Here is a 20022-nt window from a genome sequence, read left to right on the forward strand (position 1 = left end):
GGGAGACTCGGCGTGTTAGGAGTTTTGCCAGCCTCCCCGTCCCCTCCACCCCCAAGAGCTGAGCCAGGGTGAATGACAGGCATTTATTTCCACAAAATACATGATTTCACCCTGGCTGTGAATGCCACGATAAAAATTTCAAGTCAAACAACTGTCCTTTTAAGTGACCTAAGTCAATAAAGAGAATGTTTAGGGGATTATAAAAGCGGGGCGGGCATTGCGGATCATAGAGACCAAAGGCACAAAGCCGCGTAAGGCCTGGGATGGGGGGGAGCTCCGTCCAGGAGGAGGACGGCTCTTGCCCTGTAGACGGGGACGCAGCAGCCGCTTTTGCTCTCGGAGTAGGTGACATTCGGCCTCTAACGATGTCCCATCATTTCATTGCTTGTTTCCGTAGTGCTCCAGATGGAGGTTCAATCTGACGCCCCCGCAGCCGTAGGGCGAGCTGTGGATGTCCGATTACTGAAAAGCTAACCAGATCCTTGTGCGTTCAGGGCGGCCACGGGTGTTTTGTTCTTGCTTTCTCCTTTCCTCCCCGCCGGCTCCTTGCTGCTGAAAATCCAATGAGTCAGTAACGATTCGTCCCGACAGTGAGAACGAGACAGTCTGGGGGATTACGTGGAGTGTGTAGGAATTACAAAACCACGTTCCACGTGGAGATCATGTTCTCGGTTGTGTTCTGGAAGTTTTCGAGCACTTCATCAGAATCTAAATATAGAGCAGTCTACTCAGGCTTTGATGCAGCATCTCTTAAAATGTGAAAGTGTCTCATTTTTCCTTTTCCACTTTTTTTTTTCCAGTTTATTTCCTTGTTTTGAGGGAGAAAGAGAGCATGAGCAGGAGAGGGGCAGAAAGAGAGGGAGACAGAGAATATCAAGCAGGCTCCACATTGTCAGCACAGAGCCCCGTGTGGGGCTTGAACCCATGAAAACTGTGAGATCATGACCTGAGCTGAAATCAAGAGGCCAGGGCTTAACCAACCGAGTTGCCCAGGCCCCTCTCCTTTTCTGCTTTTCAACCTCTGGCCTATCCATTTTCAAATAAAACAAAATTGTAAAGCTCCTTCCACAAATCACAGAGCAAAGCAGCAATTTGGAAAGGGGGGGTTCTTTTGATTAATGTTGATGATCTGGAAAGTCACTGCTATTAGCCATACTTTTGTCGGTACGAAATATTACACTGAGAGAACATTTTTAGAGGTGGCAGTGCATTTAGCAATCAAAGGTCACTGCTATTTTAAAGACCTCTCGTGGTTATTTATACATTTGGTATTTATATTGACTGAGTGTAACTAATCAGGTGCCTGTTTTCAAATAATGATGCTAAAGCGTAATATTCAAGGGAGACATCGTGAAAACATGAGGCAACCCTTACACTGGACGTTTCTAAGGACCATGCAAATATCAGTTCTGAGTGTATTATCCACTAAGCTGATTACCGAGCGCAGATTCTATTTGACCTCCAAATCTGCCAGGCACCAGAAGGCTGTCCCTTCAGCCTGCTGTGTCTGGTAGGGAACAGGGACAATTTCCTCAGGGAGTGGACTTGAAACATTACTCTTGAATTAACCAGACTCCAGAGCACTCATAAAAGTACCTTTGCCTTTTTATCCACCCTTCCCTGATTACTGTCCTGGAATTTCTCTTCTGCAAGCAGAAATATTTCTGGATGAGGGGCGCCTGGGTGGCTCAGCCAGTTAAGCATCAGACATGATCAGTCATGATCTCGCAGTTCGTGGGTTAGAGCCCCACATCCGGCTCTGCTGACGGCTCAGAGCCTGGAGCCTGCTTCAGATTTGGTGTTTCCCTCTCTCTGACCCTCCTCCACTCTCACTCTGTCTGTCTCTCTCAAAAATAAATAAACATTAAAAAACTTTTAAATAATAATATGGAAAGTGGGGGAAGCAGACAGGGATACGATTGGAACAAGAGTTGATAATTGTTGAAGCTGGGTGACCGAGCAGTGAGCTCATTCTGATCAGCCTGCGTGGAACATCCCCAGTGGGTGGGGAAATCTCCCTGAATTAACCCAGGACAGGAACTGCTGGCCTGATACACATCTGAAATTGACTGGATACCGTCAAAAGGGCTTTCCAAATCTGTCTGCACAGATTTACAATCCTGCCGGTCATGCATCTTGGGAAACCTGAGATTTAACGTGTTTATCAGTCTGGTTTTTGAAAAGTAATATACCCCCCTGTTTCATTTGTGTTTTCCTCATCACTTTGAGAATCTTTTCTCCTTTGCTGGTTCTTCAGGATTTTTTTTTTTCTCGTGAATTGTCTGTCCATATTGTTCTGTAGATGAAATCAGAGTGAGTTCTCTTTCCTCTCCCCTCCAAGCAGGAAGGGGCAGAAGCGGGCTTGTGCTAGCTTTTGAGAGCCGATTACTGATTGTCAAGAATTTTGCGAACTGGTTATCAAATATAGGTAGTTCAGAATCAGCCCCAAGGCTCCCACTCTCAGAGAGCTGGTTATTTTGAGAAGAGAGAGAAAGTGGGAGTGAGGGAGGGGCAGAGAGAGGGGGAGAGAGAGAATCCTAAGCAGGCTCCACACTGTCGGCAAAGGGCCCGACGCGGGGCTCGAATCCATGAACCACGAGATCATGACCTGAGCTGAAATCAAGAGTAGGATGCTCAACAGACAGAGCCACCCAGGAGCCGCCCCCCGACCTGCGCCCCCAAGAGCTGGTTTTTAAACCTTTTCCGGCACACCGCTGCTTGGCAGGACCCTGTGTAGAGTCTATTCTGTGGCCCCCTTTCCCTTCTGTGCGGGGTGCAGACAACTACATCATTTGTGGGGCCCAGCGCAATGTGAAAATGCAGGCTTCTCATTCAAAAGTAGGAAAAGAAGCCTTTCCCTTATTTGCCTGCGATCTCTCTCTTTCTGCCAGTCACAGCTTTCTTTATTTCCTAATTAATGTCATGTCCTCTTGGGCATGGGGATTTTTGTGGGGTGAATGCCAAATCCCATCATCGCCCGGGGTCTTGCCCGGTGACTTGGCACACAGGGCATGCGTGACCCACCTGGTTCCTTGGGTGCCTGTTCCCAGGACCCTGCCAAGAGCAAAGGCAGTGGCAGTCACTGGGGATTGGGCCGTTGAGCACCTATCCTGGGAACGAAGCGGCATGGAGGGAGGCAAGGTGCTGAGTGAGCCCGGGAGCATGGGCCGCTGACCCTTCACTCTTCATTTACAAAACGCAAATGCAGAGATGAAATTAATTCCGAAATTCCGGACAGCAACCAACCATGGAGCGTCACACTCCACGTGTGGGGCCTCTGGCGTGCAAGGCCTGTGTTGCGCGTTGGCTGCACGGCCCGAAGCCGGCCCCAGACCTCGCTGCAGCTGAACCCTTCCGCCCTGGAGCTGTAGGAACCTAGATGTGTCTTAAGTGCCATGGTGGTTGCAATCGAGGCGGGGAGCAGGTTGGTTCTGACAGTCCTTCTGGCATGTATTTACTGAGTAAATGCTATGAGATAGCGCTCTTCTGGATGTAAGGACAACAGCGAGAGAAAAATCCCAACTCCAAGGTGGAGTTTACCCTTCCAGTATAAGACATAGGCAATAAGTAAGATACCGTATATGTAATGGATATAGTTAAGGCTATATATGTTGGTGGTAGGTACTAATAATAAAAATGAGGGGCGCCTGGGTGGCTCAGTCAGTTAAGCGTCCGACTTCGGCCCAGGTCATGATCTCGTGGTTCGTGGGTTCGAGCCCCACGTCGGGCTCTGTGCGGACAGCTCGGAGCCTGGAGCCTGCTTCAGATTCTGCGTCTCCCTCGCTCTCTGCCCCTCCCTCGCTCATGCTCTGCCTCTCTGTCTCTCTGTTTCTCAAGAATAAATAAAACATTAAAAAAATTAAAACCAGAAAGTTTTGGGGGGAAGGTGGTGCTGATAGAAGACGGTGAGTTAAACTTTTAGATGTTGGGGCTTGGGAAAGTGACATCTGAGCAAGACGCTGAGGTGAAGGAGGGGCACACCAGGCACCACATCCGTCCTTTGTGTCACCTTCGCTGTCATCCCAGCCAGGCTCCATCCGGATCACAGGAGTTGTGAGTAGCATGCACTACCACAACCTTTTTAGTTACAATCTGCCCGCATAAGAATTCAATTTTAGTTAGAAAGTTATTTTAAGCTTTGGAAATGTCACATAACAAATATTCTGGTTAGAATCTCCCTTTTTTTTCCCCTGAAACTGTGATGTTTATGAATTCACTTCTCTTTGGAGCAGATACTTCATTTATTGTCATATTTTTAGAGACTTGGGAAAGTTATCTTTGGCGTCTTCTGAGGATTAAACACTTTTTGCTACGATCTTTTTCCCCCTCATTCTTTCAGTGGCTCACTAGGGTTTCTTCCCAAAAAAGAAAAATCGGGCGTTAAATAATAAAAATGTAAAGCCGCAGGAAGAGGAAAAAGAACAATTCTTCCACATCAGGAAGTGGACTATTATTCCATCAGGCTATTTGCAAGAGAAAATCCCAAAATAACAGTGGCTGCAAAAAGACAGCTAGATCTTTCCCACATACAAGATGTCTGGGGAAGCCAGACGGTGCATGGGCTGTATGTCTGCTCTGCCATCCTCAAAACCACCTCATGGTTCAGGATGGCCATAGGCGCTCCGGCCATCACGTCCGTGCTCCAGGAAGGAAGATAGGGTGAACAGAATGGCCTGTGTCCTTCCTTTTGGGTGAAATTTCCATCAAACCCCTCATGACACTCCCCCCGCAACACACACATACACACACTGATTATGGGCCAGAGCTTAAAAACACGGCCACACCGGGGTGCTTGAGTGGCTCAGTTGGTTAAGCGTCCGACTTCGGCTCAGGTCATGATCTCGTGGTTTGTGAGTTCGAGCCCCGCGCCAGGCTCTGTGCTGACAGCTCGGAGCCTGAAGCTGCTTTGGATTCTGCATCTCCTTCTCTCTCTGCCCCTCCCCTGCTCATGTTCTGTGTCTCTCCGTCTCGCAATAACAAATAAACGTTCAAGAAAAATACAGCCACACCTACCCCCGATGGAGATTTGGAAATACAGGAGAGGCATTTAACTGAGTGATAATTTTGTTAGAAACTGATGTTCTATTGCTTGAGAGAGAAAGGAGAATGGATGTTGGAAAGAGTCTCCAACGATGTCTGCCACAACCTCCAGCCTCATTTTCTTTTTAAGTTATAAGGGCTATAAATCTCAGGAAAAGAAATCAATAACTCCTAGGGCCATGAGAAACTACATTTCAAAATGTTCTCATTCTAGCGTTTTAAAAATTCAGATGAGAAATTCCAACAGGGAATTTAGATTCTGTCACCTTTGTTGCTGTTTTGTGTACATTAACTTAAGTAGTGTACCATTTCTCCTGCTTCGGGATTTTAAGTCAAGTCAAAGAGGATTTCACTGCAGTTGTACAGAACTTTGTATTTTATAGGAAAAAATATATATTTAAAATTTTTCCTTTTACATTTATTTATTTTTGAGAAACAGAGAGAGACAGACCTCAAGCAGGGGAGGGGCAGAGAGTGAGGGAGACACAGAACCCCAAGCAGGCTCCAGGCTCTGAGCTGTCAGCACAGAGCCTGACGCGGGGCTCAAACCCACAAACCGTGAGCTCTCATGCCCTGCGCCAAAGTCGGACGCTTAACCGACTGAGCCACCCAGGCGCCCCAAAATATATTTTTTAAAAATGCATCTGAGAAAGGAAATGATAATGGGCTGGTTACAACGTATTGGTTCGAGTTCCGGGCCCTAATGTTGTCAGCTATCAGCTGTGCATGGCAACCTGGTGATTAAACTTCTTGGTTGGGGGTGGGGGGGGGTGGTTTCCTGTCTGATTAGCGAAATTTTCAGGAATCTTATGTTAACACAAAGCTCGATGTCCTTTCTGAGTCTCTCTGCTGTATTAACACATAGTTATCTCTGAGTTAGAGCAGGCTTCTTAACATCATTCTTTCCTACCTCATAACAGAGAAGATTCTTCATCTCTAATCCCTATTTCGGTGATGGAAATCCTGCAGACACACTCAAAGCTATACCATAAGACAAAATCATAAAGGGACAGTCTATTTTATCCACTAGCTGTGGAAATCCAGTTTAATTATTTAACATATGAGGATGGTGGCATTCAACTCAGTCCAGGCTCCAACAAATCTTACCTTTTGTGATACATCGTTTGATTCCGAAGAGACGTTGGTGGAGAGATGACCTATCAGTTGACGGACTTAAACTCTCCTTTCGCCTCAGGAAGCCTTTTCTTGATGACTGTCCATTATTTCACTGCAATGTGTCTGTACCACCTCTGACATTCATCTTCCCTGTGTTTCAGCTCTAGGAAGGATTAATGCAATTCTTTTTTATGGCATAAAACCATGCTGAAGTGGTAAAAGGAAAATTCAGATGTTCTCAAAATACACTGTCTTTGGGTGAAGTCTTTGCTTAGGCAAACGGATTCAAAATAGCTGTAATGGTTGCCTCCAGGTCAAGTTCTGGAAATATCCATTCTTTTGCATTTGTTCTGCTGTGGTGTCTGTTGGCTGGAGAGTTTTCGTTTGTCCCTCCAGACCCACTTGCTCTGTGTCCCTGGGGCAGACTGGCCTGCAAGGGCTGTGTCAATGGCTCCCTGGCCTTATGGTTACCACTTTGGTTTGGCCAGTAGGAGGCCCTCGGCAGAGACTGGAGGGAGGAGAGACAGGCCAGAATGTTTACTCTGGCTCGTTCCTGTGTGCCTCAGGTTGACAGTGGCTGTGTTACTCTAGGAAGGCTCCTGCCAGGTGGCCCTCCCTACAACCGCTCCCTCCCCAGGGTCTGGTAGTGGCTCCCTATTCCTGCCCTCTCAGGGCTGTTTTGCATCCTTGTTGGTTTTCTTCGGCCTTGCCCACACTTTTTTTTTTCTTTTATCCTTAAAAAAAATTTTTTTTTAAATGTTAAGTAGGCTCCACACCTAACGTGGGGCTTGAACTCACAATCCTGAGATCAAGAGGCACATGCTCTACCAACCGAGCCAGCTGGGTGCCCCTGGCCCACACATTTGTAAAGAATTTCAATTTTCCTACTGGAGTGTGCTGTTTGTGCTTGGGACATCGATATGCAAGTCTTCTAATGACAACCTCTAGAGAATGGGGACAATAGTTATTTTGCCTCTGACTTGTTTTGGGAAGATGTTTTCAGTGAGAGTAGGATTTAGACAAGCTCTGCCCCCTTGGGCAATTTAAGTTTTTCCCGATGTTTGTTTTTTACTACCCGAATTGTGAATTGTTTACATTTTCACAAGAATGTAAAGAGGAAGGATGTAGTTCTGCAAGGCATTTGTACCGTTCAGTGAGTTCTCAAGGCCGGTTGCCGACATCTTGCTTGAGCTTCCAGATGCTTGTACGTGGTGGTCTTACCATTCATTTGTGGTCAGGGGCAGACGACTGTAGTACTGAGTGGGCCCTAATCTAGTCAGCACCTTCCTTCCCAGGCCCGTCTACCCTGCAGGGCACATGGAGCTAACTCCCTTATCTGCTCGCTTCCTTAGCCCATTACTATCCTGCTTGCGGACCCTAACATTTCAAGGGAATGGCTTGGCAGGCAGGGCTCCTGAAACAAAGCGCTCTGACAACGATGCTAATCACCTTCCTGAAAGGTGGGGTGATACGGGGCACCTGGGGGGCTCAGTCTGACTTTGGCGCGGTTTGTGAGTTCGGGCCCCGCGTCGGGCTCTGTGCTGACAGCTTGGGAGCCTGGAGCCCGCTTCGGATTCTGTGTCTCCCTCTGTCTGCCCCTCCGCTGCTTGCACTCTGTCTCTTGCATTGTCTCGAAAATAAATATACGTTAAAAAAAAAAAAAAGGGGGTGACAAGTTCACTTAGTTTGAGCACGTTCTTTTCTCAAGTTCATCACTGAATGAGTTGGCCTTTAGGCTGGGCGCTGGTGCTGTTTCTCATTTTCCCCACAGCTGGGAAGCCTCTTATTTTATAAGTGCAATGGGGCCAGTCATCTGTGATCTTCTGGCAAATTCTATCTGCAAGGACTGCTTCTTTTTGTTGCTGTTGTTTGTTTTGCGTTTTTGTTTGCCAAGACTGCTTCTTGAAAAAAACTAATCTTAAAATTAGAGAAGGCATTGATATTTAGTTTGTGTTTTTTAAGTTTATTTATTTATTTTTGAGAGAGAGAGAGAGAGAGAGAGAGAGAATCCCAAGAAGGCTCTTTGTTGTCAGCATACAGCCCAATGCAGAACTCAAGATCATGATGTGAGCCGAAGTCACTCAACTGACTGAGCCACCCAGGCACCCCATCGTTTAGCAGTCTTTAAAAAGAAAACAAGATAGAGGTGGTTTGTGAGTTCGAGCTCTGCATCAAGCTCTCTACTATCAACGTGGAGCCTGCTTCAGATTCTTTGTCCCTCTCTCTCTCTGCCCCTCCCCTGCTCTCTCTCTCTCTCTCTCAAAAAGAAATAAAAACATTTAAAAAAAAAGATTGCTAAATGAGGGGCACTTGGGTGGCTCAGTCAATTAAGCATTCAACTCATAATTTCAGCTCAGGTCATTGATCCTAGGGTCATGGGATTTAGCCCTGAGTCGGGCTCCAAGCTGGGCATGGAGCCTGCTTGGGATTCTCTCTCTCTGTGTCTGTTTCTCTCTGTCTCTCTCTTTCTCAGGGCACATGGGTGGTTCAGTAGGTTGAGCATCCAACCCTTGGTTTCAGCTCAGGTCATGATCTCACAGTTCCTGGGATAGGGTCTTGCGTTGGGCTCTGTGCTGACAGCACAGAGCCTCCTTGGGACTCTCTTTCTCCCTCTCTTTCCGCCCCTCCCCTGCTCACGTTCTCTCTCTCAAAATAAATAAATAAAAGGAAAAAAAAATTCTCTCTCTTCCTCTGCCCCTCCCCTGCATACACTCGCTTGCTCTTGCTCTCAAATAAAAAGATTGCTAAATGCAAAAGTGTATGTGTTAGATATAATTTTCATCTGCATTCATTTATGAGACTTGACATTTAAAATTCTGCACAAGATACTGCATAAGATATATAAATTACAAACCAAAAAAAAAAAAAAAAGAATCGAAAGGAAATACCAAACTATTCTGAGTTCTTGAACAAAATTTCAATGCATTAGGTTTGGGAACTAGAATCATGGTGGTCGAAAACGGCCTGAAGTGTAAAAGCAAGAAAGCAAATTTAATTCATTCAGTAAATATTCCTTGAGCACCTGTATGTGCTGAAGACCATGCTAAGTGCTCAGGATTTAAGAGCAAATCAGTCAAAATATCTACATATATTTGTTAGGTAAACTCTTTGCCCAACGTAGGGCTCAAACTCACGACCCCGAGGTTAAGAGTTGCACGAACCACCGACTGAGCCAGCCAGGCACCCCAAACAGTCAAATCTCTAAGATACAGAGACGATGTTTTCTATTCGTCGTGAAAGCTGTAGACTCCAGGTCGTGTATGGATACCAGCCAGTGATCTCCTTAGTTACAGAATTCATGTTTTACTTGCTATGTGGAACATTTGAATAATTTTGTATTGGTCACAAAAGTACATTTCTGTCTGACCGGCCCCCTTTTCATTTTTAGCTGGTGTAAATTTCCAGCTTCTACAAATCTTCTACATTGAAGATGACTGAATATCGCATACGTTGTGGTTTCCTCCCAGCTATGAAGCTACAATACACATTCTTCTCTGTGGTCCACAGTGTGAATTTACATATTGTTCTTGAAGCCAGTGAAATCATTTGCTTGAATCATTCCCACTAGTTTAAGAAATACTTGAATGACATCATGAATGCTTTCAAATATTTTGAAATATTTTTAGACTGTGGTCTCTGAGATGATTGGAAGGAGAGGAATGCAAAATATTGTGGCATTCCTAACTTTTTAGATAATTTGTCACTTTAGCGTTTGGCAAAGCAGCGAACTATTTTCAATTCCATGAGCGTTACATAATAAGACATTAAAGAAAGTATTAGATTCTAGATCAGAATGGTTTTTTCCTGTGTGTGTGTGTGTGTGTGTGTGTGTGTGTGTGTGTGTGTGTACGTGCGTGTGCGTGCGTGCGTCCGTCCGTGCGTGTGCGTGTGCGTGTATTAGGGCTGGTGGTGAAGGTGTCATCTTGTCAGTGCCGAAATGGGAAGAGGTTTATAAAAACTGTAAACTGGAAAAAATACCTCAAAAGGGGGTTAGATTTAAAGCACATTTGAGATTCATCAAGTATCAGTCCTGCTTTTCACTTTTTCAACATTTCCTCCTTGGGACCCATCTTGCCCCTCATCTTCCTCACTATGTCCTGCCTCCTCTCCTTTCCTTGCTCAGCTAATCATATTTACCTGTAAAACACAGCCTTTTCTTTGCATGTGTACTTTTGCAGGCAATTGCCTGGCTTGCCTATTGTGTGTCCTCTATTAGAACATTAGTAATCAGATTATTTTATACAGACTTTGCCTTTCTGTCTTGAGAAATGAAGAAAATTCAAACTTCATTAACTAGATTTGGGTCTCAACCTTTTTTTTAAATTTTATTTTTTATTTTTTAAAATTGACATCCAAATTAGTTAGCATATCGTGCAACAATGATTTCCGGAGTAGATTCCTTAATGCTCCTTACCCATGTAGCCCATCCCCCTCCCACAACCCCTCCAGCAACCCTCAGTTTGTTCTCCATATTTACGAGTCTCTTCTGTTTTGTCCCCCTCCCTGGTTTTATATTATTTTTGTTTCCCTTCCCTTATGTTCATCTGTTTTGTCTCTTAAAGTCCTCATAGGAGTGAAGTCATATGATTTTTTAGTTTCTCTGACTAATTTCACTTAGCATAATACCCTCCAGTTCCATCCAGTTGCAAATGGCAAGATTTCATTCTTTTTGATTGCCGAGTAATACTCCATCGTATGTATGCATATGTATACATGTAGATATATACCACATCTTCTTTATCCATTCATCCATCCATGGACATTTGGGCTCTTTCCATCCTTTGGCTATTGTTGATAGTGCTGCTCTCAACATGGGGGTGCATGTGTCCCTTCAAAACAGCACACCTGTATCCCGTGGATAAGTGCCTAGTAGTGCAATTGCTGGGTTGTAGGGTAACCACCTTTTTTTTTTTTTATGTCGTGGGCATTTTAGAATGATTTCTTAAATGCATAAAATAAATGAGATAACTTTATTTCGATTTAATTGGTTTCCTTGTTATCAAATGTTATAATATCTGTAACATTAAGCGCTTTTAAAATAACATATTATGGGTGTCTACGTGGCTCAGTCAGTTAAGCAGCTGCCTTCGGCTCAGGTCATGATCACCGATGGTGGACTGGAGCCCCACATCAGGCTCTCTGCTGTCTGCATGGAGTTCGCTTAGGATCTTCTGTCCCCCTTTCTCTCTGACCCTCCCCCACTTCTTTCTCTCTCTCAAAAATAAATAAATAAAAAGTTATAAAATAACACATTAAATAATAAGGCTAGTGGCAGGTCTCATGGCCACCATGATTTTACGGTTGTGATGGGAATAAACTGTACTTTGAGATATCTGCAATTGTAATGTGTTCTAAGAAATCTGTGATTTCTGTTGGTGCCAAAGCCACAGGTTACTGTGGTTTGTTGACTTATGTTGACAACTAATGTAAATGCTACATTTCAGTTAAACATTAGTGGAAAGAAAGCTGTATTTTCTTCCCATCTGCAGTCACAGACCCCTCCAGGGAATGGGGAAACCACCCCCCCCCCCCCCCCGCACCACCCCTGACTGTTAGCCCCTTGGCCCAGCACACAACACAGTGCCTTACATGGAGTGATTCCTCATTAAATGTTATCTGAATTGAGTGATAGCAAGGAAATTGACGTTTATCCAATACTCACGATTATTGCTAGGACTTCTTGCCTCTAATCTCACTGAATCTCCAATTTCTTGCCAGAGCAACCCTAGATTTGTCAGATGAGGAAATGGGGACCCAGAGAGGATAGCTGTGTGGCAGACAAGAATTTAAGCTCTGGTCTGTTTGACTCCAAAGTTCACATCTTTCCACCTCACATTGTTGCCTGTTATGTAAAAACTTTTCTAGGTCCAGAGAGTAACACAAGGGAAGTTGTTTCAGATTATTTGATGTCTCCAGACGTCTTTAAAAGACTCAAAAAACCTTCAATTGTCTTGTGACTCAGTGAGTGTAAGTTACAAGCATACCTAGTTGAAGGTTTATGAAAATTTCTTTATCTAGACATAGGGTGATCTCATTTCCATGAGCATGAATTCTTACCCATGGAGACGAGACTAGTTCCAGCATGGCCAGGAGTTGGTTAAATAAATGAGCCGTATTCTGTTTGATGCCTAATACACATACCTTTTCATGAGAGATTTTATCCCAGGCAGGTTTATGGTTGGCGTCCAGAAGGGTCACAGGATACATTCCACAAAACAGCGTCATTTATTATATGAAAATGGATCAGGCAATATGGCTGAGAATTTGTTCTTGTAATTCGTTCTCGCATTTCTTTTGAGGAGAGCTCACCAATTTTATAAAACGTGCTTCAGAGAAGCACAGACCCCCACCCCCCACCCCAACAGACCCTAAGCTAGCTGGACGTGTTGGCATTTCCTTCAGCAGGGCGCCTTCGATTTTCCTCATTTGGAAATGTCGCCCCCCTGGGTGGCTTCTGAGGTCTGGCCTCCCAGTTCTGGGCCTGACTCTGGGCTTCCCGGCCTCGTTGGAGAAAGTGGTTCCTTGTTGCTCTTCTCCTCCATCCTGCTTGGTTTGCTTCCTCACAGCCTTTGTCCCAACATCCTTGGTCCTCCTTCGGCTCCAGGCCCAGCCCTGAGCAGGTGACCCGCACCTGCTACAGGCGGGAGGACAAATCATCACCTCCCTCCGGTCAGAATCGCCCTACGGCTCTTTCACAACTTCCTCTCCTCTTCTTGCAGAGAAAGAAAGGGCCCTCCCACCTGCCGAGACAAAGCACTGCGCTCTGGTTTACCTCCCTATTGGATCCGAATCACTTTCTCCTTCACCTTCTCTCCTCTGTGCACAAAAGCACACGGATACGCTTATTCTTCTAAAAATATGTAAAAGAGGGGCGCCTGGGTGGCTCAGTCGGTTAGGCGTTCGAGTCATGATCTCAGGGCTCTTGAGTTCAAAGCCCGCGACGGGCTCTGTGCTGACAGCTCGGAGCCTGGAGCCTGCTTGGGATTCTGTGTCTCCCTCTCTCTCTGCCCCTCCCCTGTTCATGCTCTGTCTCTCTCTGTCTCAAAAATAAATAAACATTAAAAAATTATTTACAAATATGTAAAAGAGGGGGCACCTGAGTGGCTCAGTCGGTTGAGCATCTGACTTGAGCTCAGGTCATGATCTCAGGGTTCATGGGTTTGAGCCCCACGTGGGTGGCTGTGCTGACAGCTCAGAGCCTGGAGCCTGCTTCGGATTCCGTGTCCCCCTCTCTCTCTGCCCCTCCCCTTCTCGTACTCTGTCTCTCTCTCTCAAAAATAAAATAAACATTAAAAAAAATTTTTTTTTAAATATGTAAAAGAAAAAAACCTTTCCCTTACTCTCGTTACCCCTGTGTCTATTATTAGACTTCTTGCCTTTTTTTCATTGCCAAACGTCTGGGACTGGTAATATATACTTACTACTTCAATGCCCACATATGCCTTCAGCTTTTGAAATCTGGCTTCTCTCTCCACCATCCCACTGAGGATGCTTCTCTAGAAGGTCACTAAGCCTCTTGTTTGTCAAACCCAGTGACCTTTTCTCTGCTCTAATTCCTAAGTCTCTAGAACCTGACATTATTTATTACCACGTTCTCGAGGCTCACTGGCTGCTTTGACTTTCGGGACACTTTTTTTTAATAGCGTTTATTGATTTTGAGAGAGAGAGAGAGAGAGAGAGAGAGAGAGAGAGAGGAGGGGGAGAGGCAGCGAGAGGGAGATAGAGTCCTAAGCAGGCTTCTCGCTTCGAGGAGCCCCAGTTGGGTCTCAATGCCACAAACCACAAGATCACGACCCCAGCTGAAAATCAAGTCAGGTGCTGAACCAGCTAGCCACCCAGCCGCCCCCAGAACACCTTTTTAAATGTTCTTTCTGACCAGTTGTTTTCTCCTCCTTGGTAGTTCTTGTTTCCTACTCCTGTGACTTTTAGCAGTAACTTCTACATAGATAATTCCCTGGTGTTGGATCTCTAGCTCCAGCCTATCCAATTTCAGACCAGCTTTTCTGCTGCTTGCTGCACATTTCCTCCTGAACCCAGGATCTGGACACACCTGATCTCCTCTTATCTAATTCCTTTCCTGTGTTTCCCACTGTTAATCATCCCACTTAGCAGTCAGGGTTCTCCGAGTTTTGATTCTTCTGCCCCAGATTCAGACACTGGCAAAACCCTGACCCTTCTCCCGCTACCCTTTTTCATGTCTGTCCCTCCTTCGCATTCCCATAACTACTTTGGAGTTGGGTTCCTGTCTATTCATGGATTTCCCTGTCTCTAGTTCTACCCAAGTTTGTCTCACGAACGTGCCAGGTTATATAGCTCCGGTACTGGCATTTCCTGCTTAAAACCTTCCCGTGGTTTTGAATTAGTAAAGGAATTAAGTACAGATGCACAATTAGGCATTCAAGACCTTCACAGTAAGTACAATGGAAATTTTGCTATTTCTCAAACAAAAGCCAAAACAAATTGTCAACCAAACTGTACTGTTCCTGCACTTTTACAAAAGTTGTAAGAAAAAGAACTTCTTAAACATCGTGCATACTTTTTTCCAGCTTTAACGCTGGGATCGGCTCTTCCTCTTAATTACGAGGTAATTTTCATTTGAATACACTTAGCGCATTCCATCTCGTATTCTAATTATGGCTATTTTTGTCTTGCTCTCTTTCCTACCTATGCTTTAGTCCCTCAAACACAGAACGTATCTTACTCACCTTTGTGTACTTCTTGTTCCTTGGCACATGGTGCTTACTTGCCAACTTTCCTTCGCCCTGCCTCAACAATCTCCCCTTCTCTTAACAAAATCAGCCACGACTCTAACTAAATAAAAACACCTAGGGGCACCTGGGTGGCTCAGCCAGTTGAGCGTCCGACTTCATTCGGCTCAGGTCATGATCTCGCGGTTTGCGGGTTCGAGCCCCACACTGGGCTCGCTGCTGTCAGCGCCGAGCCCGCTTTGGATCCTCCGTCCCCCTCTTTCTGCCCTTGCCCCACTTGCACCCCCCCCCTCTCTCTCTCTCAAAAAACAAGCATAAAAAAACCCCCCACCAAACTCCACCTAATTCTGCAGTTCTTGTGGACTCTTAGGTGAGGTGGTTTGCAGCTGAGGTTCAGGAAGGTAAGCTGGAGGTACTCAGAAGCTCTTAAAATATTTTCAAAGTGAAATGTTGGTTGAACCATTTGTTCTAACATCGTCATATGGTGTTTAATTTAATTGACGGTTGTGTTAATTATACGTCTGAGGATACGCGTTAAGTTTTGCAGGCAAGTGACCGTTGCGGTTTAAACCCAACTTATTGACAAGTCTTTGACCAAATAGTGTTGTTTTGGGAAGATGGGGATTATTGAAAATCTCTACCACAGGAATGGCTGTGAGGATAAAATATAGTAACAGTATGAAAGAGGTTGTTGGTGATGGGTAGCTGTACAAGGTATTAAGTGGCCATAGTCAAGCTATACACATATCCTCAACTTTCTATTTATGCAAAGAGAGACTGATACCATGAATCGTTTTACTAAATGGAATCTGCCAGTTTTAAAACTCCAGTTGAACTCTTAATCTTCCCATTGAAGCTGAGGTGTCCCATAAACTGCTAATGCCCTGTGACAGTGCTACAGTTCCTCAACAGATAACTTTTAAAGAGCTCTATAATAAAGAGTTGCTGTACTTTACAGTTTTTCAAATTCTGAAATACAGTTTTGAAGTATGAAAAATTCAAGGCAAAGTCCCACTAAGAAAAACAAACCTCTCCAGCTGGAAAATTTTGACACATGGGCTTTTAGCAAAAGGCTCAATGACTTAACCATTTGATTATATTTAAAGTAAATACACACATGCGCGCGTGCGCGCGCACACACACACACACTCACTACATCACCATATAACATATTCCCTTTAAGACTTAGGCTCTGGGAATTCTCCTGGCAGCACTTTTACCACGTCTGTAATTTATCCTCAATCTGTAAATTTACAATTTACAGAAAAGCTCCAAGCCCCAGAAAAGGCAACCATAAGAAAGCTGGGTTTACCCCAAATTAGAGTTAGGTAGCAGAAAAGAAAGCAAAGTCTCCGTGGCTTAAAAAAAGTTAAAAAAACATTTTTTTTTTAATGTTTACTTATTTTTGAGAGAGAGAGAGAGGGAGTGGGGGAAGAGCAGAGAGACAGGGAGACAGAATCCGAAGCAGGCTCCAGGCTCCGAGATGTCAGCACAGAGCTGGACATGGGAATCGAACCCACAAACCCCGAGATCGTGACCTGAGCCCAATCCGGGCGCCCACCGGATTGGACCACCCAGGCACCCCCCAATTTTTTTATTTTGAGATAGAATTGGCATATAAACCCCATGGCTTTTCATCATGCATATACGTACGTAATATGTAACAAACATACACAAACACACGTAGAAATGGATAGCTACCTCGAAGGTAGGGCTTACGTAAAAAACAGACGTTGTAAAAATTTGGAAAAAAAAAGAGAAAGCCCTAAACATTCATCTTTCCCGATGTCTTATAACGAGTTTGAAACTGTTATTAGAATGAGGCAGAATCTGTCACTAAGACTACTCGGGAGACCTGAGCTCCACGGCTGGGCTTGGAAGTCCGGGGAACCGGGGGCACAGAACGGGCAAAGGGAGTCCGCCAGGCGAGAGGACGCCCCGCCCGCGTCCCCCAGCCCCGCGCACGCCGCGCCGCGCCGCGCCGCCCCGCCGCCGCCCGGAGTGCCACGCACCTCGCCGCCCGCCCGCAGCCCCGCCGGCGGAGCTTCACAATCGGGGCCGGACGCCGGCATGACGTCACCTCTCCGCGGCCCGCCCCCTGCGTCCGGAAAGAGGCGGTCTCCCATTGGCTGCGCCGCTGGCGGCCTCCGGGCCAATGACAGGGCCGCGAGCGGCGGAGTCGGGCCTTGACGTTGTGCTGCTCGCCGTGGGGTTTATTTGGCTCCGGGGCCCCTCGCCGACGCCATTAGGAGCCGCAGCGCCTGAGGCCGACTCCCCCCGTCGCTCTGCCCCCTCCCCCTTGGCCCCTGGAGTGCCCCCCGCCTCCGCGTCTGCTCTCCGCCCCTCCGTCCCCCGCCCCCGGTAGCCGGGAGCCGCGCGCGGGCCCGCGGAGACCATGTCCTGACTGAGGGGAGAGGGCGGAGGCGGCAGCAGCGGGACGGGCGGCGGCACGGAGGGAGGCGGAGGGGGGCCGGGCTCGGCTCGTCGCCTCGGGCTGCTCGGGGAGTCGCCGCCGCCGCCGCCGCCGCCGGGCGCCGAGCATCGGACGGGGAGGAGGAGCAGGAGCTGGAGGAGCCGCCGCCGCCGCCGCCGCCAGGTAACCGGGCCCCGGGAGGGCGCCCCACTGCATGCAGGCCCCTCGCGGCCCCCTCTGCGGCCTGCCCGGCCCCTCGCTCCCTGCAGGCCGCCGGGTGTCCGGGGCGGCCCGCCCGCGCCCGCTGGGGCGGCGTTGCGGGCGAGGGGAGGCGAGGCGAGGGGAGGGGGCCCGGGCGGCCGCCGCCGCCGCCGCCGCGCTCCCATCTTGGGCTTTCTCGGAGCGGGGACAGGCCCCGGGGCCGTGGGAGGGTGGGTCCGCCGCGCTTGTTTACCCACCATCGATCAGCCGCGGCTGGCCGCGCCGCCTGCCCCGCCACCTCTCTTCCGCCAGAGTCCCCCCCTCCCTCGCCCCCCAACTTCTTTTTCTGCCACATACGGGCGGGCGAGGGGGGCTTCGCTCCTGCTGTGCAATAGGCCGTGATACTTGGTTCCATCTTTCCAAGTTAGCGCTGGCCTCCAAACTTGCATTTTGGCCCCCTGGCCGCTCCCTCTCCGCCTCCCGAGGTGGCCTCCCGCCGGTGCCGCGTCTAAGAAAATGAGGGTGGAGGGCGACGGGGGGTGGGGGTGGGGTGGGGAGGAGGAGCTGGAACCGGGGGAAAGATTGTTTACCCTGCTCGCTCGCGACCACGACGGTGCGGTGCAAGTATCTGGTGGTTTTCTCCGCGGTGGTTTGCTGCGGGTTATTTCGCAGACAAAAGGACTGTAATGAATACTTGGGTTGAGCACCAGGGACGGGCAGTTTAGGTCCGGCCTGGAAGTTTGAGCCGGCCCCTTATCTTTGAGATACACTGCTGTTTTGAAACCCTTCTGGCTGAGAATTTTGAGTTTCTGTGGCCTGAGCCTCCTTTCCCGTGACTCCATAGACTATTACCAGGTTCAGCGCCGTCCTCTTCACCCAGGGTTTTGGTCTGTTTGCTCACCGCATGACCTATGGTGTTGTCAAAAAATTTAGTGTACGGAAATATTGTTTGAGAGTACAGTTGAGAGATCCTTCGCCCTCGGAAACCTCCTACAACGAGCGGTTCTTGTATCTGTGGCCTTTTTTTGTTGTTTTAAGTTGACTTTATCACTCGCGCGACCTCAAGGGTCCCCCTGTTTTGAGCAAACGTGGATGACTCAGTGTACAACTCATACGCCAGGGGAAACCATAAAGATTTTTGATCTTGGTTTATGCCAAGGGCCTTGGAAAAGTCACCTAAACTGTGTTTGTGGCAAACAAAGCTGAGTCTCTTCTCCTAGTTCTTATCATTAATTAAATGAGGTAATTCTGAAGAAACTTAGAATCTTGCTCCCTCTTGCTTTTTGGATCCTAAGATACGCGGTCACTTCCTTATACTGAAATTTCATAACATTGTTTTTCTTGGGCCGTGAGGGAAACTAAGAGGCCAGGAGTGACACCTTTTAAGCTTTGGGGAGGGTATTTGAATGTCAGGAGGGGTTTTTATTTCTGTGGATGTCTCATCACTTTTATTAATGCGTTAGAGCATTGACTCCCGTGTATTTACTCTCGAAGTGCGCCTGGGTCAGCATGGGGAGCTCATTCATGGTGCTGTACTTTCTGCTTCGGGCCTCAGCCCGGCTCTGTACCCTGGGAAGGGTCAAGGCATGTCACGTTTAGGTCTGAGGGTCTGAGGGCTAGCACAGTTCTGGAACTCACAGTCCAGTTCTACAATATCCCAGGTGAATTGCCTCCTCTGTGTAACTGACATAGCGAGTAACTGACATACCCATAGGCTGTTCCCTGTTGCTTTTATAGTAAGTGGAAACTTTAGATAAATGGGAGTTGGAAAAAGCAGAGCACTGTAACTTTTTATTTAACTTGGTCCAGTTTTATTATCTGAGCCCTGCTGTTGCCTCCTTTCTGCCCCAGTAAGCCCTTATACCTGGGCTTTGAACACGTTTTCTCCCAGTGATGTGCTGTTTTACTTGGAATATTTGTGCTTGCTTATATGCTTTGGGTGAATAACATCTTGAACGTTTTAACACTCTCGTCTCCTCACATCACAACATAAAAACTTCCAGAACTCTCCTTATCACATGCGAAGTAAGGCGTAAGCTTCTTGGTGTGGTGTTCAGGTTTCTCTGTAATCTGGCCCTGATTCTCTTCAGTCTTAACTCATTTCTTCCCTTTGTGCATTCTTAGTTCCAGCCAAACTAACTCGTTTGTTGTTCTCGTGAAGTCCCTCCTCTTGGCCTTTCTTTGTGCCTTTCTTTCTGTTTGAAACCCTCTTCCGCCATTTATTCATGGATCCTCTCTTTACTTTGGGCCCAGTTGAGTCCTGTCTCTTGACAAGTCTTCTTCTCGAGTTCAACCTCAAGGGATCTGTTCACTCCCTTTTTTGTGTGGGACTCTTAACACCAGCGTATGCTAGCCTGGATTTCAGTTTATCTTTTTAAGCTTTTATTCTGCTTCCCAATTAGATTTCAAGACCTCTGAGAAATGGGTATGAATTCTTTTTCTGTGGTTACCATACATTCGGCATTGAAAGATGGATACATGGTTTTACCAAGTATTTTTGGTTATGGAAGTATTCTAGGACATGCTATTTGTAGTCTCCCCCCC

At 47.0% G+C, this 20022-nt stretch overlaps 1 protein-coding gene across 1 annotated transcript in view; it reads left to right on the forward strand.

The window, feature by feature from the left end:
• The first annotated feature begins 17377 nt into the window (after positions 1 to 17377).
• Positions 17378 to 20022, forward strand: part of ZRANB1 (zinc finger RANBP2-type containing 1) — a 67488-nt gene continuing 64843 nt past the window's right edge. The window contains exon 1 of the mRNA XM_049646604.1: positions 17378 to 17460. The gene's annotated coding sequence lies outside the window, so the exon portion shown is untranslated. The remainder of the gene's footprint in view (positions 17461 to 20022) is intronic.

This window comes from Panthera uncia, chromosome D2 (assembly GCF_023721935.1).
Source record: "Panthera uncia isolate 11264 chromosome D2, Puncia_PCG_1.0, whole genome shotgun sequence".
NCBI classification, from domain to species: domain Eukaryota; kingdom Metazoa; phylum Chordata; class Mammalia; order Carnivora; family Felidae; genus Panthera; species Panthera uncia.